The sequence below is a fragment of the Oncorhynchus masou genome, chromosome 15 (genome assembly GCF_036934945.1).
Source record: "Oncorhynchus masou masou isolate Uvic2021 chromosome 15, UVic_Omas_1.1, whole genome shotgun sequence".
In the NCBI taxonomy this organism is placed as follows: Eukaryota; Metazoa; Chordata; class Actinopteri; order Salmoniformes; family Salmonidae; genus Oncorhynchus; species Oncorhynchus masou.
The window spans coordinates 23,496,207-23,523,837 of record NC_088226.1 but is presented as its reverse complement, the minus strand read 5'-3'; the positions used below and the strand labels follow the sequence as shown (position 1 = coordinate 23,523,837).

Genomic DNA, 27,631 nt, shown 5'->3' with positions numbered 1-27,631 from the left:
AAATAATGTAACTGCACAGTGAAGAGAAGAGGAATGGAGAGGAGGAGAGAGGAGGGCAGAGAGGAGAGACTGACAAAATGCAGAGAAAGCCTAGAGATCGAATGACGGAGAGAGGAGAGGAGAGAGGGAGGGGGGAAAAGTCGTAATATTATCATTATACAGATAACTCACTGCAAGCAATATTTTCGCAACCCAATCCTCCCCTCCAACACTCACACACACACACATACACACTCCTGCCTCACCACTCGTCTTCCTCTCTTTCCGTAACTCTATCTGTAACACTGTAGATTTCTTTATTGAATGTTAAATACTCACTCCTCCCAATCTCTCCTCTCTCCCACTCCAACCAGCTATCCTTTCCCCTCCTCTCTCTCTCCCTCCCTCTCTCTCTCTCTCCCTTGGTTTCTATCTCTCTCCCTCGGTTTCTCTCTCACCACCTGTTAGTTCAGACCCCCGTGCATTGAGATACACTTGTTTATGAGGGAAGCTTTCACACTCTCGCAATCAGAGGTAAGATTTACTTTCCTTTTTTGTTGTTGTCTGTTATCAACTTCATACCTTCTTCTGTTGTGTTACTGCATTGTATTTGGTTAGATTCATTTCTTACAGTCTCCTTTTATATATTTGTATGTAATCCATCACTTCTTTCGCGATAACTGGCTCATCTGCTTGCGCTCTCTCTCTCTCTCTCTCTCTCTCTGTCTCTCTCTCTCTCTCTCTCTCTCTGTCTCTCTGTCTCTCTCTGTCTCTCTCTGTCTCTCTCTCTCTGTCTCTCTGTCTCTCTCTCTCCCTCTCTCTCTCTCTGTCTCTCTCTCTCTGTCTCTCTCTGTCTCGCTCTGTCTCTCTGTCTCTCTGTCTCTGTCTCTCTCTCTCTCTCTGTCCCTGTATCCCATAGGTGTACTGTATCATGATGTTAACACCTGCTGTCTCAGGAGTCCGGCTGATCAGCCAGTCCCGTTTATGTACTCAGAGTAAACCTGACCCTGCAGGGTTAAAGTATTCATTTAAAGTCAAATCAAAGTGTATTGGTCGCATACACAGTTTAGCAGGTGTTATAGTAGGTGCAGCAAAATGCTTCTGTTACTAACTCGAAACAGTGCAATAACATGTCCAAATTTAAACGTAAGGCCAAATTTAAACGTTCTTCCCAGTGGGAAGAATCTGATTAAGAATCCAAGTAGCACTGTATCAGTAATCAAAGATCAGCTAAAAATGATATGCACAGATGTAGATATATTACAGTGAGCTAGGTCAAGAATCCAGTACATACAGTTGAAGTCGGAAGTTTAAATACACCTTAGCCAAATACATTTAAACTCAGTTTTTCACATTTCCTGACATTTAATCCTAGTAAAAACTCCCTGTCTTAGGTCAGTTAGGATCACCACTTTATTTGAAGAATGTGAAATGTCAGAATAATAGTAGAGAGAATGATTTATTTCAGCTTTTATTTCTTCCATCACATTCCCAGTGGGTCAGAAGTGTACATACACTCAATTAGTATTGTGTAGCATTGCCTTTAAATTGTTTAACTTGGGACAAACATTTCGGGTAGTCTTCCCACAATACGTTGGGTGAATTTTGGCCCATTCCTCCTGAATGAGAGCTGGTGTAACTGAGTCAGGTTTGTAGGCCTCCTTGCCCGGACATGCTTTTTCAGGTCTGCCCACAAATTTTCTATAGGATTGAAGTCAGGGCTTTGTGATGGCCACTCCAATACCTTGAATTTGTTGTCCTTAAGCCATTTTGCCACAACCTTGGAAGTATGCATGGTCCATTTGGAAGACCGATTTGCGACCAAGCTTTAACTAATATTTATTGCAACATGATGAAGGTATATACAGTTGAAGTCGGAAGTTTACATACACCTTAGCCAAATACATTTGAACTCAGTTTTTCACAATTCCTGACATTTAATCCCAGTAAAAATTCCCTGTTTTAGGTCAATTAGAATAACCGCTTTATTTTAAGAATGTGAAATGTCAGAATAATAGAAGAGAGAATTATTTATTTCAGCCACATTCCCAGTGGGTAAGAGTTTACATACACTCAATTAGTATTTGGTAGCATTGCCTTTAAATTGTTTAACTTGAGTCAAACGTTTCGGGTAGCCTTCCACAAGCTTCCCATAATAAGTTGGGTGAATTCTGGCCAATTCCTCCTGACAGAGCTGGTGTAACTGAATCAGGTTTGTAGGCCTCCTTGCTAGCACACACTTTTTCAGTTCTGGCCACAAATTTTCTATAGGATTGAGGTCAGGGCTTTGTGATGACCACTCCAAATACTTGACTTTGTTGTCCTTAAGCCATTTTCCCACAACTTTGGGAGAATGCTTGGGGTTATTGTCCATTTGGAAGACCCATTTGCGACCAAGCTTTAACTTCCTGACTGATGTCTTGAGATGTTGCTTTAATATATCCACATCATTTTCCTACCTCATGATGCCATCTATTTTTGAGAAGTGCATCAGTCCCTACTGCAGCAAAGCACCCCCACAACATGATGCTGCCACCCCCGTGCTTCCCAGTTGGGATGGTGTTCTTCGGCTTGCAAGCCTCCCCCTTTTTCCTCCAAACATAACGATGGTCATTGTGGCCAAACAGTTCTATTTTTGTTTCATCAGACCAGACAATATTTCTCCAAAAAGTACGATGTTTGTCCACATGTGCAGTTGCAAACAGTAGTCTGGCTTTTTTTATGGCGGTTTTGGAGCTGGGGCTTCTTCCTTGCTGAGCAGCCTTTCAGGTTATGTTGATATAGGGCTCGTTTTACTGTGGATATAAATACTTTTGTACCTGTTTCCTCCAACATCTTCACAAGGTCATTTGCTGTTGTTCTGGGATTGATTTGCACTTTTCGCACCACAGTACATTCATAGAACACGTCTCCTTCCTGAGCGGTGTGACGGCTGCGTGGTCCCATGGTGTATATACTTGCATACTATTGTTTGTACAGATGAACGTGGTACATTTAGGCATTTGGAAATTGCTCCCGATAACGAACCAGACTTAAGGAGGTCTACAATTATTTTCTGAGGTATTGGCTGATTTCTTTAGATTTTCCCATGATGTCAAGCAAAGAGGAACTGAGTTTGATGGTAGGCCTTGAAATACACTGCTCAAAAAATAAAGGGAACACTTAAACAACACAATGTAACTCCAAGTCAATGACACTTCTGTGAAATCAAACTATCCACTTAGGAAGCAACACTGATTGACAATAAATTTCACATGCTGTTGTGCAAATGGAATAGATAACAGGTGGAAAGTATAGGCAATTAGCAAGACACCCCCAATAAAGGAGTGGTTCTGCAGGTGGTGACCTGCAGGTGGTGACCACTTCTCAGTTTCTATGCTTCCTGGCTGATATTTTGGTCACTTTTGAATGCTGGCGGTGCTTTCACTCTAGTGGTAGCATGAGACGGAGTCTACAACCCACACAAGTGGCTCAGGTAGTGCAGCTCATCCAGGATGGAACATCAATGTGAGCTGTGGAAGAAGATTTGCTGTCTCTGTCAGCGTAGTGTCCAGAGCATGGAGGCGCTACCAGGAGACAGGCCAGTACATCAGGAGACGTAGAGGAGGCCATAGGAAGGCAACAACCCAGCAGCAGGACTGCTACCTCCGCCTTTGTGCAAGGAGAAGCAGGAGGAGCACTGCCTGAGCCCTGCAAAATGACTTCCAGCAGGCCACAAATGTGCATGTGTCTGCTCAAACGGTCAGAAACAGACTCCATGAGGGTGGTATGAGGGCCCGGCGTCCACAGGTGGGGATTGTGCTTACAGCCCAACACCGTGCAGGATGTTTGGCACTTGACAGAGAACACCAAGATTGGCAAATTCGCCACTGGCGCCATTTGCTCGTCACAGATGAAAGCAGGTTCACACTGAGCACATGTGACAGACGTGACAGAGTCTGGAGACGCTGTAGAGAACGTTCTGCTGCCTGCAACATCCTCCAGCATGACCTGTTTGGTGGGGGGTCAGTCATGGTGTGGGGTGGCATTTCTTTGGGGGACCGCACAGCCCTCCATGTGTTCGCCAGAGGTAGCCTGGCTGCCATTAGTTACCGAGATGAGATCCTCAGACCCCTTGTGAGACCATATGCTGGTGCGGTTGTCCCTGGGTTCCTCCTAATGCAAGTCAATGCTAGACCTCATGTGGCTGGAGTGTGTCAGCAGTTCCTGCAAGAGGAAGGCATTGATGCTATGGACTGGCCAGCCCGTTCCCCAGACCTGAATCCAATTGAGCACATCTGGGACATCATGTCTCGCTCCATCCACCAACGCCACGTTGCACCACAGACTGTCTAGGAGTTGGCGGATGCTTTAGTCCAGGTCTGGGAGGAGATCCCTCAGAAGACCATCCGCCACCTCATCAGGAGCATGCCCAGGCGTTGTAGGGAGGTCATACAGGCACGTGGAGGCCACACACACTATTGAGCCTCATTTTAACTTGTTTTAAGGACATTACATCAAAGTTGGATCAGCCTGTAGTGTGGTTTTCCACTTTAATTTTGAGTGTGACTCCAAATCCAGAGCTCCATGGGTTGACAAATTTGATTTCCATTGATAATTTTTGTGTGATTTTGTTGTCAGCACATTCAACTATGTAAAGAAATAAGTATTTAATAAGAATATTTAATTCATTCAGATCTAGGATGTGTTATTTTAGTGTTCCCTTTATTTTTTGAGCAGTGTACATCCACAGGTACACTTCCAATTGACTCAAATGATGACAATTAGCCTATCAGAACATTCTAAAGCCATGACATCATTTTCTGGAATTTTCTAAGCTGTTTAAATGCACAGTCAACTTCGTGTATGTAAGCTTCTGACCCACTGGAATAGTGATACAGGGAATTATAAGTGAAATAATCTGTCTGTAAGCAATCTTTGGAAAACTTACTTGTGTCATGCACAAAGTGGATGTCCTAACCGACTTGCCAAAACTATAGTTTGTTCACAAGAAATGTGTGGAGTGGTTGAAAAATGATTTTTATTGACTCCAACCTAAGAGCATGTAAACTGTAAATCATATTCGCTGTGTATAAACAATGTAACTAAAGTACAATGTATAGTAGTAGAAATATTATGATTAGCTACTTTGGGGATACAGTATTTAAATACACAGTGTGGAATGAGAAGTGGCCAGTGGTTCAATGTCTCTATAGCTTGGGACAGCAGTGTTGGCTGTGGTTTGCGAGTGAGAGTGTGCATCACCTGGTAGATGGCTAGTGATGGCTGTTCAACAGTCTGATGTCCTGGTAATATAAGCAGTTTTTTATTCTCTCGATCTTAACTCTGATACACCTGTACTGTCTCCATCTGTCAGACGATAGCCAAGTGAACAGTCCGTACAGTCCGTGGCTCGGGTGGCTGAGGTCCTTAATGATCTTCTAGGTCTTCCTTTGACACTTGCTGCTGTAGGTGTCCTGGGGGGCTGGCAGCATGCCCCCAGTGATGCGTTGGGCTGCCCGCACTACCCTCTGGAGAGCCATGAGGTTGAGGGTGGAGCAGTTGCCGTACCAGGCGTGATGCAACCCGACAGAATGCTCTCAATGGTGCATCTGTAGAAGTTTGTGTGGGTCGATGGGGCCATGCTGAATTTCTTCCGCCGCCTGAGTTTGTAGAGGTGCTGTTGCACCTTCTTCACCACGATGTCAGTGTGGCGAGACCGTTTCAGGTCCTCAGTGATGTGCACGCCGAGGAATTGGGAGCTTTTGACCCTATCCACTGCAGCCACATTGATGTAGATGGGGGCATGCTCTCTCTTCTGTCTCCTGTAGTCCATGATAAGCTCCTTTGTTTTGTTGACGTTGAGGGAGAGGTTATTTTCCTGGCACCAGTCCGTCACAGCTCTAACCTTCTCACTGTCTCGTCGTTGTTGTTCAGGCCTACCTCTGTTGTGTCGCCACCAAACTTGATGATTGAGTTGAAGTCGTGCATGGCCACGCAGTCATGGGTGAACATGGAGTACAGGAGGGGACTGAGCACACACCCCTGGGGGGCCCCCGTGTTGAGGATCAGTGTGGTGGACGTGTTGTTGCCTTCCCTCACCACCTGGGGTCGTCCCGTCAGGAAATCTAGGATCCAGTTGCAGTTCAGACCCAAGGTCCCGAGTTTAGGGACACGCTTAAAGGCCACTATGGTGGGATTGAAATAGATGTACCCCTTTGCTACAGTCAAATGACTTAGCGGCCTCATGGGTGGAGTGTTATTAATATTTTTCATAATTTCATAATGAATAAAGATTATTTTGTTCAAATGCAGAAAATCTATTGTTTCTATGTCAAACAGTATTGTTATATTTAAGTCTTCTGTGATGTTTATAAAGTGTAATATTGAGATGCAAACTCAACTCTACAGTATATCTGACATGGTACAGGTGTCTTCTTTAAAAAGAAAACCATAACCATGTCTGTGAGGTATATACTTTACTTCAAAGTAGATTTGTTTAAGACTACAAAGAAACACTCCGTGTGACCTTGATTTAGCCCACATCATTAACTGGTTAATTAGACAGTTTTGTCAATGATCTACACAAAATACTATATAATGTCAAAGTGAAAAGAAAATTCTACAGATATTTACATTTTTTTTAAAATTATAACTAAAATATAGTTGTTGCATAGGTATTCACCCCCTTTGTTTAGGCAAACCTAAATTAGCTCAGAAGTCAAATGTGGCTTAACAAATCACATAAAAAGTTACATGGACTCACTCTGTGTTACAAAATAGTGGTTGACATGGTTTTTGAATGACTACCCCTTCCTCTGTCCCCCATATACACATCTACCTGTAAGGTTTCAATCAGTCAAGTATTGCAGTTCAAGCCCAGATTCAACTACAAAGACTAAGGAGCCTTTCGAAAGCCTCATAAAGAAGGGCAGTGATTGGTAGATAACAAAGCAGACATTGAATATATCTTAACGCATGGTCAAGTTAATAATTATGCTGTGGGTGATGTATTAAACCACCTTGACACATCAAAGATGCAGTTGTCTTTCTGAACTGCGCTGCAGGACAGGAAGGACACTGCTCAGGGATGTCACCGTGAGGCCATTGGTGACTTTAAAACAGCTCAATGGCTGTGATGGGAGAAATCTGAGGATGGATCAACAACATTGTAGTGACTCCACAATAATGACCTAAATGAGAGTGAAAACAAGAATACAAATATACAAAATACGAATATTCCAAAACATGCATATGTATGCAACAAGGCACTAAAGTAATACTGCAAAAAAACATGGCAAAGGAATACATTTTTTTGGCCTAAATGCAAAGCCTTATGTTTGGGGACAATCCAACACAACACATCACTGAGTCAGTGCCTCCTTATTTTCAAGCATGGTGGTGGCTGCATCATGGTATGGGTGTGCTTGACATTGGCAGAGACTGTGGAGTTTTTCCAGATTGAAGCAAAAGGGGATGGAGCTAAGCACAGGCAACATCCTAGAGTTAAACCTGCTTCCGTCTGCTTTGCACCAGACACTAAGAGAGGAATTCCCCTTTCAGCTGGGCAATAACCTACAACACAAAGCCACATCTACACTGGTGTTGCTCACCAAGAAGACAGTGAATGTTCCTGAATGGCCAAGTTACAGTTTTGACTTCAATCTGCTTGAAAATCTATGGCAAGACTTGACAATTGCTGTCCAGCAATGATCCCCAACAGCTTGACAGAGCTTGAAGAATTTTGAAAAGAACAATGGGCAAACATTGCACAATACAGGTGTGCAAAGCTCTTAAGAGACTTACCCAAGAAGACTCACATCTATAAATCAGGCTTTTCTAACATGTATTGACTCAGGGGGGTGAATTCTTATCTTATCAAGGTATACAGTATATATATATATATATATTACTGTTTTATTTTGTATTCATCTTTTTTTTAAATGTTAAGATTTTTCTCTCACTTTGACATTACAGAGTATTTTGTTTAGATCGTTGACAAAATCAACTAAATCCATTTGAATCCCACTTTGTAACACAATAAAATGTGAAGAAATCCAAGGGGATGTAGACTTTCTATAGGCACACTAGGTATTCCTCTTGTCCAGGTGGGATAGGGCGGTGTGCAGTGCAACCACGATTGTGTCATCCATGGAGCTGTTGGGGCGTGTGTGGTGAAGGTGATATGGTCCCTGATTTGCCTTTCAAAGCACTTCATGATGACAGAACTGTGCTACGGGGCTATAGTAATTTAGTTCAGTTACCTTGGCTTGCTTGGGAACAATGGTGGCCATCTTAAAGCAAGTGGGGATGACAGACTGGGATAGTGAGTGGTTGACAATGTCCTTAAACACTCCAGCCAGCTGGTCTGCGCATGCTCTGAGGAAGCGGCTTGGGATGCCATCTGGACCAGCAGCCTTGCGAGGGATAACACGCTTGAAGGTCCTTCTCACTTGAAGGTCCTTCTCACGTAGGCTACAGAGATCGGGAGCCTGCAGTCCTGTGACAAGCGGGGGCCCACATCGGCTGCTCTGTTTTCTTCAAAGCTCCTCAAAGCGGGTGAAAAAGATGTTTAGCTTGTCTGGCAGTGAGGCTTCTGTGTCCAAGACGTAGCTGGTTTCTTCTTTATAATCCGTGATAAGTCCCTGCCACAAACATCTGTCTGAGTCGTTGAATTGTGACTGTCTTTTTGCTTCTATGCTTGTCTTATGGAGATCATAGGAGGTCTGTTTGTACTTGTCCATGTTTCCAATATTTTTACTATGGTTAAATGCGGTGGTTCGCGTATATTTATTCCTCAGCACAGCATCCCCCCCCTCTCTCCTTCTCTCCATCTCTCTCTCTTTCTCCCCTTCTCTCCACCTCTCTTTCTCCCTTTCTCTCTCTCTCCTTTTCAATCTTTTTCTCTCCCTCCATCTCTCTCTCTCTTTGTGCATTCATGAATGAATATGGAATATCAACTTTATATAGAAATTGATAGTGCTTTTTTGGGGGAATTGCTAAGATCTTCCTACTTATTCATTCATGCGAATCCACCACGTCCTCGCTCTTTTCCCTAGGTGTTTCCCTGTCTCTGACTATTTGTTTATCTCTCTCTCTCTGTTTCTCTCTCTTTCTCTCCGAGATTCAGATAAGCTTTATTAGCACGGATGATAAAGCCACTGTTGCTAAAGCGGAACGAAATAATGACATCAACAATAACAATCTATCAGAATTGAATAATAATGGTGACGGTGATTAGAGAAAGGGGACAATATATACACAGAGTGTAGAAAACATCAAGAAGACCTGCTCTTTCCTTGACACAGACTGACCAGGTGAAAGCTATGATCCCGTATTGATGTCACTTGTTAAATTCATTTCAATGTAGATGAAGGAAAGAAAACAGTTTAAAGAAGGATTTTTATGCCTTGAGACAATTGAGACATGGATTGTGTGTGTGCCATTCAGAGGGTGAATGGGCAAGACAAAAGATTCAAGTGCTGTTGAAGGGGGTTTGGTAGTAGGTGCCAGGCACACCGGTTTGTTTTCACACTCAACAGTTTCCTGTGTGTATCAAGAATGGTCCACCACCCAAAGGACATCAAGCCAACTTGACACAACTCAATATTTGGAAGGTGTTCTTAATGTTTTGTACATTCTGTGTACAAAGGACCATTGTTTTTTACCTGAGGGTTTTCCTCAACAACAACAGTCTTCTACCAAGGATCCTTTAAGGGAATCTTTCCCAATGAGGAACTATAGGGGAGCCAACATCAACCTCTATGTAGGTGTGCAGTTTTATCAAGGGAAACATTCTATCACATGACATAGTGCCTTTGTCCCAAATGGCACCCTAGTCCCTATATAGTGCATTACGTTTGACCAGAGTCCTACGGAACCTGGTCAAAAGTTGTGCACTATAAAGAGAATAGGGTGCCATTTGGGGCACAGAAATGGTCCTTTGTAATATACTGTGGGTCCACAGAAAGGCGTTCAGTCACGGTAGGATTACCGGCAGCAACCGATGCTCCACGTTAGCTAAGCTCAGCAACGCAGCGAAACAGGAGGATATGCAAATGAGGCCACAAAGACCAGGGTGGTTTTCCAATTGCCTCGCAAAGATGTGCCTTCAGAAAATATTCATACCCCTTGACTTATTCCACATTTTGTTGTGTTACAGCCTGAATTCAAAATGGATTAAATTGATTTTCTCTTCTTACCCATCTACACATAATTCCCCAAAATGACAAAGTGATTTTTTTTATGCCTTGAGACAATTGAGACATGGATTGTGCAACATTGGCCCATTATTCTTTAAAAAATGATTCAAGCGCTGTCAAATTGGCCGTTGATCATTACTAGACAACCATTTTCAGATCTTACCATAGATTGTTATGTAGATTTAATTCAAAATGGTAACTCGGCAATATTCACTGGCTTCTTGGTAAGCATCTCCAGTGTAGATTAGGCCTTGTGTTTTAGGTTATTGTCCTGCTGAAAGGTGAATTCACCTCTCAATGTCTGGTGGAAAGCAAACTGAACAAGGTTTTCCTCTAGGATTTTGTCTGTGCTTAGCTCCATTCCATTTGTTTTTTTATCCTGAAAAAATCCCCAGTCCTTAACTATTACAAGCATAACCCTAACACTACGCTGCTTGAAAATATGGAGAGTGGTACTCAGTAATGTGTTGTACTGGATTTGCCTCAAACATAATACTTTGTATTCAGGACAAAAAAGTGACTTGCTTTGGCATATTTTTGCAGTATTACTTTAGTGCCTTGTTGCAAAACGTATGCATGTTTAAGAATATTTATTATTCTCTACTTGCTTCCCTTTCACTCTATCAATTAGGTTGCTATTGTGGAGTAACTACAATGCTGTTGATCCATCCTCAGTTTTCTCCTATCACAGCCATTAATCTCTACGGGATCGGTGTCCCCCCTGCGGGATGGTTGAGCTAACGTAGGCTAATGTGATGAGCATGAGGTTGTAAGTAACAAAACAACTTCCCATAGACATATCTGATATGTGCAGAAAGCTTAAACTATTGTTATTCTAACTGCACTGTCCAATTGAAAGTAGCTATTACAGTGAAAGAATGTCATGCTATTGTTTGAGGAGAATGCACAATTATGAACTTGAAAATATATTAATAAACCAATTAGGGACATGTGGGTAGTCTTGATACAACATTTTGAACAGATATACAATGGTTCATTGGATCAGTCTAACAGTTTGCACATACACTGCTGCCATCTAGTGGCCAAAATTTAAATTTGGCTGGAATAATACATTTGGGCTTTTCTCTTGCATTTCAAAGATGATGGTACACAAAAAAAAAACATGTTTTTTCTTTATATTATTTTTGACCTAATCTAATGTGTTATATTCTCCTATATTAATTTCACATTTCCACAAACTTCAACGTGTTTCCTTTCAAATGGTAACAAGAATATGCATATCCTTGCTTCAGGTCCTGAGCTACAGGCAGTTAGATTTGGGTATGTCATTTTAGGCAAAAATGGACCAAAAGTGTTTTAAGGTCACCATTGGCCTCATGGTGAGATGTCTGAGTGGTTTCCTTCCTCTCCAGCAAATGAGTTAGGAAGGACGCCTGAAAACAATGGTCCTTTGTAAATTTGCTGTGATCGAGTGTTCCTGAGATAGATCTTTGCAGCTCAAAAACAATGATTCTTTCAGATTTGATAGAAGGGAGAAAGAAACTGCATTCTGACAGGAGGAAGAAAACTTGAAAGATTCCTTCATTTTAGGCAGCCAACCCTTATGGAAAAACCACATCATTTCACATGTGAAATTTCCATGTTTTGCACAATATGTAAGTTGAAAACAATGCAACTCTTTTATGACTTTCTGGCGACATCCTAACCACAAATGTTTTTATTTCAGGGTATTTGTGAAATCACATCTAAAAATCCAACTTTATGTGAAATATCATATGTGAAGTGTTCCAAAACCACATGGTTTCACATGAAGTTTCACATGTGGATTTGCACGTGATCACAACTTTTCACATGTGGATTCAAATTACGAGGTTTCACAGGTGATGCCTAGTAAACAAAAATGATTGGTTAGGATGACGCCGGAACGTCATGAAATAGTGTTTTAAACTTACATAGTTGGCACACTTTGACATACATGATTACATTGTGTATGTTTATTTATGCAGCAATTATTATTCAACATGTTCTCACCTGGGATTTCAACTCGCAAACGCTTGGTTCACGGCAGGCTGATCTTCTTGCTACACCACCATCTCTGAGTAGGGGATTTCTAAAAACACTAGCTTTCGTGGCGCAACAGAGAGGTCAGCATATTCCAAATCCAGAGGTTGTGAGTTCAAATCCCAGTTTGGGTAATCGATCAAATCACTTGGAGAGTTTTTTCAAATGTAAAAATATTGTTATTGATTAAAATTTCCACACTATTTTAGCTTAACAGTGTACCATTTACTTTAGTCCCACATACGATTTCATCACTTCCTTTACCAAAAAAAATGTGACATTTGAACTTTCACGTGAAAAACTTTTGCATCTCTATTTACTGTTCCTAGGCCGTCATTGTAAATAAGAATTTGTTCTTAACTGACTTGCCTAGTTAAATAATAACAAATCCCCATGTGGTCACGTTTATTTCATGATATGTTCTCACGTGCTGAAATTCTCACATGTGCAGTTATGTTATTAGACGTTGCATTTACATATTATCTTCACATAAGATCACATGTGATCGCGTGAAATGTCTGTTTTTTTTTCCATAAGGGAAGCATTTCAGTAAATGTTGTTGAAAATAGATTATATCATTTATTTGTTTAGAGTTCATAGAACACCAGTGGATCCAGTGGATCCTCCACACAGTAGACTTGCCTTGATCGAACCAAAAGAACTGAGAGAGAGAGAAAAAATGTACCATCTGTCCAGAACGGAGAGAACAGTTGCACTGAATTCTCTCTAATATACCCAGAGTATATTGCAGCTATCAATCAAGTCTCAATTAGTTGAAGGACCAGACATTGAAATGGGTTTAGAATATGTATTGAGGAAATGGAATGGGATTTGAGAATGAGGATTCAGGAGGGGAATGAGAATGGACTTGATGAAAACGAGGACTGCAGATAAAGGACCCAGGGGAGGGACGACTCTGTCGAGTTTTGCTTGGAGTCTCAGGTCGACATTGTCAGGTCGTAGTAGTTAGGCTGTTTTTGTGATGGCAATCCCACCAACTAGCTCAAGTGTTGCATTCAAGTCTGGTCCCCTTTCCTGACCAAATCAAATCACATTTTATTGGTCACATACACATGGTTAGCAGATGTTATTGTGAGTATAGCGAAATGCTTGTGCTTCTAGTTCCGACAGTGCAGCAATATCTAACAAGCAATCTAACAATTCCACCACAACTACCTAGTACACACAAATCTAAGTAAAGGGATGGAATAAGAATATATACATATAAATATATGGATGAGCAATAACCGAGCGGCATAGAAAAGATGCAATAGATGGTATGAAATATGGTATATACATATGGGATGAATAATGCAAGATGTGTAAACATTATTAAAGTGGCAATATTAAAGTGACTAGTGATCCATTTATTGAAGTGGCCAATGATTTCAAGTCTGGTTATAGGCAGCAGCCTCTCTGTGTTAGTGATGACTTTTTAACAGTCTGATGGCCTTGAGATTGAAAAATAGCTTCTGTCTCATGGTCCCAGCTTTGATGCAAGTGTACTGACCTCGCCTTCTGGATGGTAGCGAGGTGAACAGGTAGTGGCTCGGGTGGTTGTTGTCCCTGATTGTTTTGGCCTTCCTGTGATATCAGGTGCTGTAGGTGTCCTGGAGGGCAGGTAGTTTGCCCCCGGTGATGCATTGCGCAGACCACAACACTCTCTGGAGAGCCCTGCGGTTGAGAGCGGTGCAGTTGCGCCTTCTTCACCACACTGCCTGTTTGGGTGGACTATTTCAGTTTGTCAGTGATGTGTACGCCAAGGAATTTAAAGCTTTCCACCTTCTCCACTGCTGTCCCGTCGATGTGGACAGGGGGGTGCTCCCTCTGCTGTTTCCTGAAGTCCACCTTGAGAGAAACCAGGCTCAGCTGGGCATCCTCTTTTGGCTGGTTGGGTAGGATTCGGTGCATGAGGCAGATTGTATCTGAAATTATGCAGGGACTGGGCTTGAGTTTATGCAGGTTCTGAGAGATGAGCATGTTGTGGGCTGTCCTGATGTTATTGATGTCAGAGCGGCTGGTGGGCTGTGGCCAGCAGTTGAAGATTCTAGGAGAGAGTTTCAGCTGGTGGAGGAAGAGCCAGGAAGGCCTTCGAAAGGGAATGGTGAGCCGGAGGGCAGGGCTCACTGAACTGAGAGAAATTCACACCTGTGAGGATCAGGGGCAAAACCACGGCTGAAGCAGCAGGAACAGCAGGCACCTATAGCTGCCTGAGAGGTTGTCGCTGGCAGAGAAGAAGGTGAGGCACTGCAGGGGTGGAGGTCACAGAACCAGTGGGACCAGAGGCGAAGATGGAGGTCATCACTGGTGAAGAGGGAGGGTGTGTCACCGTGGGAGCAGTGGTCACGCGTCAATGGAGCCCGAGGTGGGGAGAGAGGTCGTCACTGGCAGAAAGAGGGGGTGAGCCACTGCCGGAGTAGCAGTCACAGGTCATGTGAGACATGGGGGAGGGGAGACTGTGAAGATGGCCAGAGTGGAAAAACCGGTTGCACCGCCGGAGGAGACAGTATGTGAGAGGTAGATGAAGCAGCTGAGAGAGAGGTTGTCATTGCCAGAGAATGACCCACTGCCCTCGCAGGTAGTCACAGGGCCAGCGGGACGTGAGGGAAAGAGTGAGGGCAACACAGGCAGAGAAAGACCCGCTGCCCTAGCAGGTAGTCACAGGGCCAGCAGGACGTGAGGGAAAGAGTGAGGGCAACATTGACAGAGAAAGAAGATGAGCTCTTTTTGTCGGATGCCAAAACTAACCTTTTGGGTAGTAGTGGTCATGGAGCCAGCCGGAATTGAGGTGGGGAGAGAGGTCGACACTGGCAAAGAGAGGGTGAGCCGTGCGCGGTCATGGGCCAGTAGAACCTGAGGGAAAGAAAGGTCGACACTGGCAGAGAAAGAGATCGAGCTGCTGCCAGAGCAGCTGCCACAGAGCCAGCGAGACTTGAGGGGGGAAAGGAGCCAGAGGCTGTGAAGATAGTACAGGCAAGGTAGCCAGGAGGCCAGAGCCCCCTAAGAAACAGCCATGAACTGTCCTGTATAACTGCCCATATGAACAGCCTGCAAACACCACTCTACCCACTGCTATCAGACTGGATAATAATTATAGCTCTTAAATTTTACAATCACATTTGAACATTTCAATTTTTATCATGAAAAAGTCTGGTAATGTTTCAAGTGTTCTGTATTCTATTTACAGTTGAAGTCAGAAGGTTACATACACCTTAGCCAAATACATTTAAACTCAGTTTTTCACAATTCTTGACATTTAATCTGAGTAACAAAGTAATGTCTTAGGTCAGTTAGGTCCACCACTATATTTGAAGAATGTGAAATGTCAGAATAATAGTAGAGAGAATGATTTATTTCAGCTTTTATTTATTTCATCACATTCCCAGTGGGTCAGAAGTTTACATACACTCAATTAGTATTTGGTAGCATTGCCTTTAAATTGTTTAACTTGGGTCAAACGTTTTGGGTATCCTTCCACAAGCTTCCTACAATAAGTTGGGTGAATTTTGGCCCATTCCTCCTGACAGAGCTGGTGTAACTGAGTCAGGTTTGTAGGCCTACTTGCTCGCACACGCTTTTTCACTTCTGCCCACACATTTTCTATAGGATTGAGGTCAGGGCTTTGTGATGGCTGCTCCAATACCTTGACTTCATTGTCCTTAAGCCATTTTGCCACAACTTTGGAAGTATGCTTGGTGTCATTGTCCATTTGGAAGACCCATTTGTGACCAAGCTTTAAATTCATGACTGATGTCTTGAGATGTTGCTTCAATATATCCACATAATTTTTCTCCCTCATGATGCCATCTATTTTGTGAAGTGCACCAGTCTCTCCTGCAGCAAAGCACCCCCACAACATGATGCTGCCACCCCCGTGCTTCACGGTTGGGATGGAGTTCTTCGGCTTGCAAGCCTCCCCCTTTTTCCTCAGAACATAACGATGGTCATTACGATGATTTCATCAGACCAAAGGACATTTCTCCAAAAAGTACGATATTTGTCCCCATGTGCAGTTGTGAACCGCAATCTGGCTTTTGTTTGGCGGTTTTGGAGTAGTGGCTTCTTACTTGTTGAGGAGCCTTTCAGGTTATGTCGATATAGGACTCCTTTTACTGTGGATATACAGTGCCTTGCGAAAGTATTCGGCCCCCTTGAACTTTGAACCCCTTTGCCACATTTCAGGCTTCAAAGATAAAGATATAAAACTGTATTTTTTGTGAAGAATCAACAACAAGTGGGACACAATCATGAAGTGGAACGACATTTATTGGATATTTCAAACTTTTTTAACAAATCAAAAACTGAAAAATTGGGCTTGCAAAATTATTCAGCCCCTTTACTTTCAGTGCAGCAAACTCTCTCCAGAAGTTCAGTGAGGATCTCTGAATGATCCAATGTTGACCTAAATGACTAATGATGATAAATACAATCCACCTGTGTGTAATCAAGTCTCTGTATAAATGCACCTGCACTGTGATAGTCTCAGAGGTCCGTTAAAAGCGCAGAGAGCATCATGAAGAACAAGGAACACACCAGGCAGGTCTGAGATACTGTTGTGAAGAAGTTTAAAGCCGGATTTGGATACAAAAAGATTTCCCAAGCTTTAAACATCCCAAGGAGCACTGTGCAAGCGATAATATTGAAATGGAAGGAGTATCAGACCACTGCAAATCTACCAAGTCCCTCTAAACTTTCAGCTCATACAAGGAGAAGACTGATCAGAGATGCAGCCAAGAGGCCCATGGTCACTCTGGATGAACTGCAGAGATCTACAGCTGAGGTGGGAGACTCTGTCCATAGGACAACAATCAGTCGTATATTACACAAATCTGGCCTTTATGGAAGAGTGGCAAGAAGAAAGCCATTTCTTAAAGATATCCATAAAAAGTGTCATTTAAAGTTTGCCACAAGCCACCTGGGAGACACACCAAACATGTGGAAGAAGGTGCTCTGGTCAGATGAAACCAAAATTGAACTTTTTGGCAACAATGCAAAACGTTATGTTTGGCGTAAAAGCAACATAGCTCATCACCCTGAACACACCATCCCCACTGTCAAACATGGTGGTGGCAGCATCATGGTTTGGGCCTGCTTTTCTTCAGCAGGGACAGGGAAGATGGTTAAAATTGATGGGAAGATGGATGGAGCCAAATACAGGACCATTCTGGAAGAAAACCTGATGGAGTCTGCAAAAGACCTGAGACTGGGCGGAGATTTGTCTTCCAACAAGACAATGATCCAAAACATAAAGCAAAATCTACAATGGAATGGTTCAAAAATAAACATATCCAGGTATTAGAATGGCCAAGTCAAAGTCCAGACCTGAATCCAATCGAGAATCTGTGGAAAGAACTGAAAACTGCTGTTCACAAATGCTCTCCATCCAACCTCACTGAGCTTGAGCTGTTTTGCAAGGAGGAATGGGAAAAATTTCATTCTCTCGATGTGCAAAACTGATAGAGACATACCCCAAGCGACTTACAGCTGTAATCGCAGCAAAAGGTGGCGCTACAAAGTATTAATTTAAGAGGGCTGAATAATTTTGCACGCCCAATTTTTCAGTTTTTGATTTGTTAAAAAAGTTTGAAATATCCAATAAATGTCGTTCCACTTCATGATTGTGTACCACTTGTTGTTGATTCTTCACAAAAAAATACAGTTTTATATCTTTATGTTTGAAGCCTGAAATGTGGCAAAAGGTCGCAAAGTTCAAGGGGGCCGAATACTTTCGCAAGGCACTGTAGATACTTTTGTATCTGTTTCCTCCAGCATCTTCACATGGTCCTTTGCTGTTGTTCTGGGATTGTTTTGCACTTTTCGCACCAAAGTACATTCATCGATAGGAGAGAGAACATGTCTCCTTCCTGAGCGGTATTACAGCTGTGTGGTCCCATGGTATTTATACTTGCGTATTATTGTTTGTACAGATGAATGTGGTACCTTCAGGCATTTGGAAATTGCTCCCTATGATGAACCAGACTTGTGGAGGTCTAAAATGAGTTTTCTGAGGTCTTGACTGATTTCTTTAGAGTTTCCCATGATGTCAAGCAAAGAGGCACTGCGTTTGAAGGTAGGCCTTGAAATACATCCACATGTACATGTACATCCAATTGACTCAAATGATGTCAATTAGTCTATCAGCAGATTCTAAAGCCACAACATAATTTTCTGGAATTTTCCAAGTTGTTTAAATACACAGTCAACTTAGTGTATGCGGATGTCTGACCCACTGGAATTGTGATACAGTGAATTAAAGGTGAAATAATCTGTCTGTAAACAATTGTTGGAAAAATGACTTGTGTCATGCACAAAGTAGATGTCCTAACCGACTTGCCAAAACTATAGTTTGTTAACATGAAATTTGTGGAGGGGTTGAAAAACGAGTTTCAATGACTCCAACCTAAGTGTATGTAAACATCCGACTTCAACTGTATGTCACGTATGTGTTATGTAATTTAAATAGTTGTCTTGCAATTGTTAGTCATGTCAATTCTGTTCCTAGGCCGTGATTGAAAATAAGAATTTGTTCTTAACTGACTTGCCTAGTTAAATAAAGGTAAAATAATATATATATATATATATTTTTTTTTTAATTACAGGACTTAAACACAAACTCAAGCTCAGAGCGGGCAACCGTAAAAATACGGTTGCACCGCCGGCGGAGACAGAACATGAGGTAGAGGAAGCAGTACGCAGAGAGATGCCGTCGCTGGTAGAGAGAGTGGATGAGCCACTGCCAAAGCAGCGGTCATTGTTCCAGTGGGGCAGAGAGAATAGTACTAGCAAGAGGAAAGAGAGCTGGGGAGCCAGAGCAGCCGTTGGATTCAGGGAGTGCACTGCCGACGTGGAGGAGACAGGGTTAATGAGAGAGAGCAGGGGAGAGGGACATGTCCGTGTTGAGGTATTGGAATGAGAGGGGGAGAGAGACATCATGGCCTGCTGGGCCGTCGGGGGGAGCTGTAGCTGCAGGGCTTTAGGCTGTGTCGGATGCCAAATTGTAATCTGTGGATGCTGGGAGAGAAGCCAGGTCCTTGAGGCCTGATCTGATGCTTGGAGGCTGAGTTGGTGGTGGTGGAATGAATATGCCGCAGTGGAGGCAGCAAGAGAATGATGTCATGGTGGCCCCCCGGTGCGTGGTATATGTGGTTGTGGTCCCGGCAAGACGGGAAGCCATAGTCAACAGGCCGTAGAGACTGAGAAGTAGTTTAGTTGAAGAAAAGGGGCATGAGGGAGAGAGCAATAACAAGAGAGAGAGAACAATCATGGCTGGACGAACGCTATGCAATGACATAAAGATGGCATTTCTAGAGGAGAAAGCCAGTCTGCAGTATGGCAGATAATGTAGCATGTGGCTAATGTATGGTTGAAGTTATAGTATGCAATGAAATTCTGATATAGGATAACAAAGGGCATTAACTAGAAGGGATTACGTTGTCACTTTGACAGGGTAAAATCGCTCTTCTCAGTTAGAGCAAAAATATACTGAAATGTAATGCCCATGGACTTGAAAAACTGCAGAAATGTATTACAAATGTATTACTTTTAAATTGAAAACATGGCTCAAATCTATCCAAACCTGTACACAAGTTATCTGTGGTTCCTCATGTGTAAAACGACAGTTGATGTTATTGTTGTTAGAATGATATATTATTGGATGTAATGTATTTGTATTTTGTATTGTTTTAGTGAGTATTTGTATAGTGGCTGTGTAATTGTCCTTAGCTGCCCTGGGACTACGGGTGCAAGTTAGCTTTTGGCTAACCCCGGCACATTTACATGAATGTGGCATTATTGTAATATTGATGTTGATTAATGAGCATTCTGATACTATGTGTGGCCTGCTGTCACATGGACTGCGGTAAACGTGACCCGGGACAATACTTGAATGAATGGCATAATAAAATGTGCTAAGCAGTGCTTTTATCAAATTACATTGAACATGAAGGAATGAAAGTGGAATCGTAAGGATCATTTTGATTTAATCTTTATTTAACTAGGCAAGTCAGTTAAGGACAAATTCTTATTTACAATGACGGCCTACCAAAAGGCAAAAGGCCTCCTGCGGGGACGGGGGCCTGGGATTAAAAATTAAAAATATAGGACAAAACACACCACGATAAGAGAGACACCACAACACTACATTAAGAGAGACCTAAGACAACATAGCATGGCAGCAACACATGACAACACAACATGGCAGCAGGACAACATGGTTGCAGCACAAAACATGGTACAAACATTATTGGGCACAAACAACAGAACAAAGGGCAAGAAGGTAGAGACAACAATACATCACGCAAAGCAGCCTCAACTGTCAATAAGAGTGTCCATGATTGAGTCTTTGAATGAAAAGATGGAGATAAAACTGTCCAGTTTGAGTGGTTTTTGCAGCTAGTTCCAGTCGCTAGCGGCAGCGAACCTAAAAGAGGAGCGACCCAGGGATGTGTGTGCTTTGGGGTCCTTTAACAGATTGTGACTGGCAGAACGGGTGTTGTATGTGGAGGATGAGGGCTGCAGTAGGTATCTCAGATAGGGGGGAGTGAGACCTAAGAGGGTTTTATAAATAAGCATCAACCAATGGGTCTTGCGACGGGTATACAGACATGACTAGTTTACAGACGAGAATAGAGTGCAGTGATGTCTTCTATAAGGAGCATTGGTAGCAAATCTTATGGTCGAATGGGAAAGAACATCTAGCGGCTTGAGAGCACCCTTACCTACCGTCTCCATAATCTAGCATGGGTAGGATTGTCACCTGAATCAGGGTTAGTTTGGCAGCTGTGGTGAAAGAGGAGCAATTACTTAGAGAAAACCAATTCTATATTTAACCTTAGCTTGCAGCTTTAATATGTGCTGAGAGAAGGACAGTGTGCCATCTAGCCATATTCCCAAGTACTTGTATGAGGTGACTACCTCAAGCTCTAAACCCTCAGAGGTAGTAGTCACACCGGTGGGAAGAGGGGCATTCTTCTTACCAAACCACATGATGTTTGTTTTGGAGGTGTTCAGAACAAGGTTAAAGGCAGAGAAAGCTTGTTGGACACTAAGAAAGCTTTGTTGCAGAGCGTTTAACACAAAATCAGATGAGGGGTATATAAATGGATGAGAGAGCTTCCTAATGCCTGAGCTATGTTGTTGATTTTGTTGTTGTAAATTGAGCAGAGCAAGGGGTCTAGGATCAAGCCTTGGGGTACTCCCTTGGTGACTGGCAGTGGCTGAGACAACAGATGTTCTGACTTTATACACTGCACTCTTTGAGAGAGGTAGTTAGCAAACAAGGCCAAAGAACCCTCAGACACCAATACTCCTTAACTGGCCCACAAGAATGGAATGGTCTATCATATAAAAAGCTTTGGCCAATAAGTCAATAAAAATTGTAGCACAACATTGCTTAGAATCAAGGACAATGGTGACATTATTTAGGAACTTTAAGGTTGCAGTGACACATCCATAACCTGAGCGGAAACCAGGTTGCATACCAGAGAGAATATTGTAGACATCAAGAAAGCCAGACAGTTCATTATTATCAAGTTTTTCCAACACTTTTGATAAACAGGGCAAAATAAAAGTTGGCCTATAACTGTCCAAGCATCTTCAACAGAGGGGGTCAAGCTGATTCAATATCAATATACAGAGGCCAGGTTATGAAGGAAGGCTTGCTCCTAAAACATTTTTTTGCAACCGTCTATGATAAATCAGGACAGGAAATTTCACTGAGCAGCCATTACGAACACAGCCTGTGAAACAGTGATCACTAAGGACATTACAGAAAACAAACTGATACCTATCAGGATTATTTGTGAGGATAACATCAAGGAGAGTAGCCTTTTCTGGGTGCTTGATTGGGAGTCCCATTGCTTTAGGACATGGTCAGGTGGTTTAAGCATGTCCCAGTTTATGTCAGCTAGCAGGACAAATTCAAACTTAGTCTAAGGGGCCAGGAGAGAGCTTATGGCAGGTAGGGTAGAGGCCAGTGGTGATGGTGGACGACCACACCCAGCAATAGTCAACCAAGAGCTATTTGAAAGTTGTATGCTTAAAACCAGCAAATCAAATTCTTTGGGGACAGACTTGATGGAGACAACCATGCACTGAAGGTGTTCCTTGGTAAAGATTGCCACTCCACCACCTTTGGAAGATCTGTCTTGCCGAAAAAGGTTATAACCAGAAAGGTTAACATCAGTGTTCAAAATACTTTCCAAACCACATCTCAGTAATGACCAAAACATCTGGATTATAAGTTATAAACCTACACTTTGAGTTATAAACCTACACTTTGAATTGATCAATTTTAGGTAATACGTTTCTAGTGTTGACGTGCAGAAAACCCAGGCTTTTACGAGAGTAGAAATCAGTGAAACAGATATCAGAGCACAAGTCAGAATTGGTGGCGACCAACGGTAGCTGGGCCAGGGTGTACATGCACATTTCCAGATATCATCAGCAGTAATGCTTACAACGGATGATATGTCTGCTCTAAAATGTATATGGTAGCATAGCGGCTGTATGGTGAGTAGCCAGCCTGTCCAATATTAAAGGAACTATGAAGTAAGCACACAGATGATTTGGAACAGGAAATGCATCAAAATGAACTACTGTACAGACCCAGCGATGGATGAATAACTGGGACTCAGATGAGTTGGTTGGTAGCAAAGCCTCACGGGGCCACTGAGTAGCGGGGCATGTGGCAGGGAGGTGTGCTTGTACATGCGGTGAAGCAGGCCCGTGGATAGTCGGAAATGCACTCAAGAGAGCATGCTGGGAATGGGCCTTGGACGTGTCGTGGGGGAAGCATATTCTCAACCCAGAGCTGGCCGGCATGGAGGAGAGGAAATATTGTGAAAGAAGGTAGCTTGCTCGTCTGTAATTCGAGAGAAATAAGGGATATACACTTAACAAAAATGTTGTAGCAAATTCATGGGGTAGCCCTGACTGGGACTCCAAACTGGGTACAGCGACTGTCAAGCCAACACCTTAACCTCTACGACAAGAGGTCCAAACCTCTTAATGAGGTCACTAGGTTTTGCCGGAAGTTCACTACAATATAAAACGCAGCGTGCAACAAATTCAAAGATTTTACTGAGTTATAAGTTCATATAAGGAAATTAGTCAATTTAAATAAATTCATGAGGCCTTTGGATTTCACATGACTGAGAATACAGATATGCATCTGTTGGTCACCAGATACTTTGCAAAAAAAGGTAGGGGCGTGAATCAGAAAACCAGGCAGTATCTGGTGTGACCACCATTTGCCTCATGCAGCGCGACACATCTCCTTTGCACAGAGTTGCTCAGGCTGTTGATTGTGGTCTGTGGAATGTTGTCCCACTCCTCTTCAATGGCCTTACAAAGTTGCTGGATGTTGGTGGGAACTGGAACACGCTGTCGTACATGTCGATCTAGAGCATCCCAATCATGATGGTGAGTATGCAGGCCATGAAAGAACATTTTCAGCTTCCAGCAATCGTGTACAGATCCTTGTGACATGCCGTGCATTATCATGCTGAATCATGAGGTGATGGCGGATGAATGGCACGACAATGGGCCTCAGGATCTCACATTTTCTTGGTCACATACACATGGTTAGCAGATGTTAATGCGAGTGTAGTGAAATGTGGTATCTCTGTACATTCAAATTGCTAGCGATAAAATGCAATTGTGTTCGTTGTCTTCAGCTTATGCCTTCCCATACCCTAACCCCACCGCAACCGCTCGCCCACACTGCCATCTGCCCAGGTCACTTGAAACCAGGATTCATCTGTTTAGAGCACACTTCTCCACCGTGCCAGTGGCCATTGAAGGTGAGCATTTTCCCACTGAAGTTGGTTACGACGCCAGACTGCGGTCAGGTCAAGACCCTGTTGAGGATAACAAGCACGCAGATGAGCTTCCCTGAGACGGTTTTTGACAGTTTGTTTAGAAATTCTCTGGTTGTGCAAACCCACAGTTTCATCAGCTGTCCAGGTGGCTGGTCTCAGACGATCCCGCATGTGAAGAAGTCGGATATGGAGGTCCTGGGCTGGTGTGGTTACACATGGTCTGCAGTTGTGAGGCCAGTTGGACGTACTGCCAAATTCATTAAAACGATGTTGGAGGCGGCTTATGGTAGAGAAATTAACATTTAATTCTCGGGCAACAGCTCTGGTGGACATTTCTGCAGTCAGCATGCTAAAACATGCCTCAAAAAACTGCCTCAAAACATCTGTGGCATTGCTGTGTGACAAAACTGCACATTTTAGAGTAGCCTCTTATTTCCCCCAGCACAAAGTGCACCTGTGTAATGATCATGGTGTTTAATCAGCTTCTTGATATGCCACACCTGTCAGGTGGATGGATTATCTTGGCAAAGGAGAAATGCTCACTAACGGTGTAAACAAATGTATGCACAATTCAAGAGAAATACTTTGTGGGTATGGAACATTTCTGGGATTTTTTATTTCAGCTTATGAAATATAGGACTAACACTTTACATGTTGCATTTATATTTTTGTTCGATGTAAGATTCTGGCGGGAGCAGGTGCAAGACGCGACAAAATATAACAACTTGCTGAGCGGAGATCTTGCTCATGCAAAACTTGATAATAATGCAGTATTGAAACGGGACATGAACTTCGTCTTCTTGGGATTTTAACAGCGGTTGTTAGTATAATTTAATTATGCCAATGTGCTTTCATCAATTGAAAGCCCTTAATCTATTTTATGACAATTTGTAAGATTTCTTGTTTGCATAAAATAGACGCAGACCAGTCTTTAAATAATAGGTAATAGAATTTATTCTCGGAGCGCGCTCCCACTTAAACACGTGCAGCAGTTTATATACAGATCATGATGTCATTTTACTGCTTTAACAGAATCACCTCCTCTCGACCGGGACAAAGTAAGGTGAAAAGTTCATTCTAACTTACTAACTCACTCCCAGATAACTTTTGACCCCTCAACATTATCGATCACCACTGAACTGACAGTTATAATTAAAAGAAAACCTAGGAATGCACTCACTGCCTTATCTAAAAACCCCAGAGCTAAGTTTCAGTTGGGTCAACCATAGGCTAATGACCTTATGTGTTTACACAGTCCACAACCCATTTGTTCCTGCCTAGTTGGAATGGTGTTCATTCATTAACCTTTTATTACTCCTTGTCCTGTCACACAATCCCTTCTTATGAACTCATATTGTCAATCACTTATAAAACAGTATAAGTATAAGTTTACCTAGATACAATTCTATTTAAAATGGGGATATTGTTTATTAATTTATCCATAATAAATCCATAATAAATTCAATAGCGGTTGGCATCCAATATGTTGTATTACCGCCCCCAACTGTAACATTACCATTATACTTTGTGATACAAAACGTATATATTTTTTAAATAAAATAACAAAAAACATACTTCCAACTAACCCTACACTTAAAAACCTACTACCCCATTCCACTACTTTGACCCTATCAGCTCCAGCACCATGCCAACGGCCTGGGAGGACGGGACACCACCAATCAACACACCCTATAATTTTCTGAAGTAAAATCTCGTACACCCAAATACTTCTCTGCCGCTGCCAACACATCTATTTTCTGTCATTTATGTTCCATTTCTGCGGTAAAATTGATAACCAATGCTATGAACGCTATGAAGCCAACCTTACGGAAGCATAAATCACTCGTTGGCCTATTGCTCTTTGCTGGCAGAGGTCTACTACTCACAGGGATCCTCTCAGGATCCCTCAGCCTTGACCCATCCTCTACTTTCTTTACTGCCTCAGCATACGACACCTTCTGCACTACTCAGACTCTAGCCACCTCAACTTGCCTCTCTCCCACCGGACACTTCCGATTCCCAGCAACATGGGCACCCCTACAGTTGACAACTTTATCCACCGAAAATACACAATCGTCTATCTCATGCCCTCCTGCACACTTCGAACATCTTGGAATCTTCCTCTTACAGACTGCTGCAACATGACCATAAACGTTGCACCTGAAACAGCGTAGTGGATTCAGAATAAAATCTCTAACAGGATAACTGATATATCCTAACGTGACTTTGTCGGGTAAAAACTCAAAACGACTGACAGTTACTCCTCGATTTCACCACCGGGTCTACGTCGCACCAAATGGCGGGCATCACAGACACCAGGAATCTTCAGCTTCAACTGCTCCACCTCCACACTTAACGCTACCCAAGAAACCACTCCTTTCAATGGTGCCCTGTTGCTACGAGCAAAGCAAGAAACAGATCTTGACCCAAGTTGCGTGACATGAAGCTCCCGCCCCTTTCGTCAGAAGAAACACAAACAAATATCATATGTCCACTACAGGTTACCTTCACTGATTCAACTGCACCCAACTCCTTTCCCACCCACCCTGAAACCACAAATGGATCCACCAAAAGGTCAAGGATCCACTTTCTCCCAAAATGTCACTCCTATATGACCAGATTCTTCTTTATCATGTCAGTTGATGCCAGGCTCAGGTTCCGAGCTCTTCACCACACCATCCAGCTCACTTAACTCACCCTCATTCACTTCCATTTTACCTCTAGAACTCGGGTTTGGCGCACGGCTCACTCTGTTTACACTTGACACCAATCTTCTTCAACACCCCATCCCATTTAAATCGCCATCTTCCTCAAATTCATATCCAACCTCTGCTTTCCTCATTCTCTTCGACCTCTTCCTCCCCATAAATCCACCTCTCTGTGTACCCGTCCCAATATTCCTCTTCTCCCAACTTTGCTTGCGGCCCGGTGGCATCCCGACATAACTCCATCTCATAAACATCCTGCTCACCGCGGAAACGTGTCTTCCCCGGGCGCCAACATTTTGAGAGCATGAGCAGTGGCCACACAGAATAACAACCCCCCAATATCAACTCTGTTCTACTCCCGTCACAACGGAAAACCTCCAGTTCAGAGTACACGCTCTGATAGCGCACAAGTTCCCTCAATTGCAGAGTAGCTACTCTGAGCAAGGTGCAATATGCACCGCAGAACGAGAGGAGGAATGTTTGTTTGTTCAAGTTAAAGTAGGGTGGCAGTGGGGATTAAGGAGAGTGAGGACATGTGTGGAGGCTGATTGGCAATTAGTAGCAACTGGTGCTTGTTGGGTTGCTAGGAAGCTGCGTTCAAGGGAACTAGTTAAAGTGTTGGTCCTCTGTCCTGAATTCTTAACACCATTAAAACATTTTTTTTAAACAATGGTGTATTTTAACCCCTGTAGAAAAGTTTTGGAACTACCACTGGTCTCTCTCTCTCTCTCTCTCTCTCTCTCTCTAGCATTGAGCACATGAGTGTTGCATTGTAAATGCTCTCCCATTGATATGGATATTACAGAGCAACAGTTTGTTGCGCTGTTCATCGGATTTCCATTGAGATGAGTTATTCTCTCCTTTCATCTGTGATTTCCCTCATCCAACAGCTCCTTGAATCGACTCTAGACAGACTCTACTG

At 42.9% G+C, this 27,631-nt stretch overlaps 1 protein-coding gene across 2 annotated transcripts in view; it reads left to right on the top strand.

Moving 5' to 3' along the window:
• Positions 1 to 432: 432 nt before the first annotated feature.
• The window catches only part of doc2a (double C2-like domains, alpha), a 55,558-nt gene continuing 28,359 nt past the window's right edge, over positions 433 to 27,631 (top strand). For both annotated transcript variants that reach the window (XM_064988822.1, XM_064988821.1), the window contains exon 1: positions 433 to 513. The gene's annotated coding sequence lies outside the window, so the exon portion shown is untranslated. The remainder of the gene's footprint in view (positions 514 to 27,631) is intronic.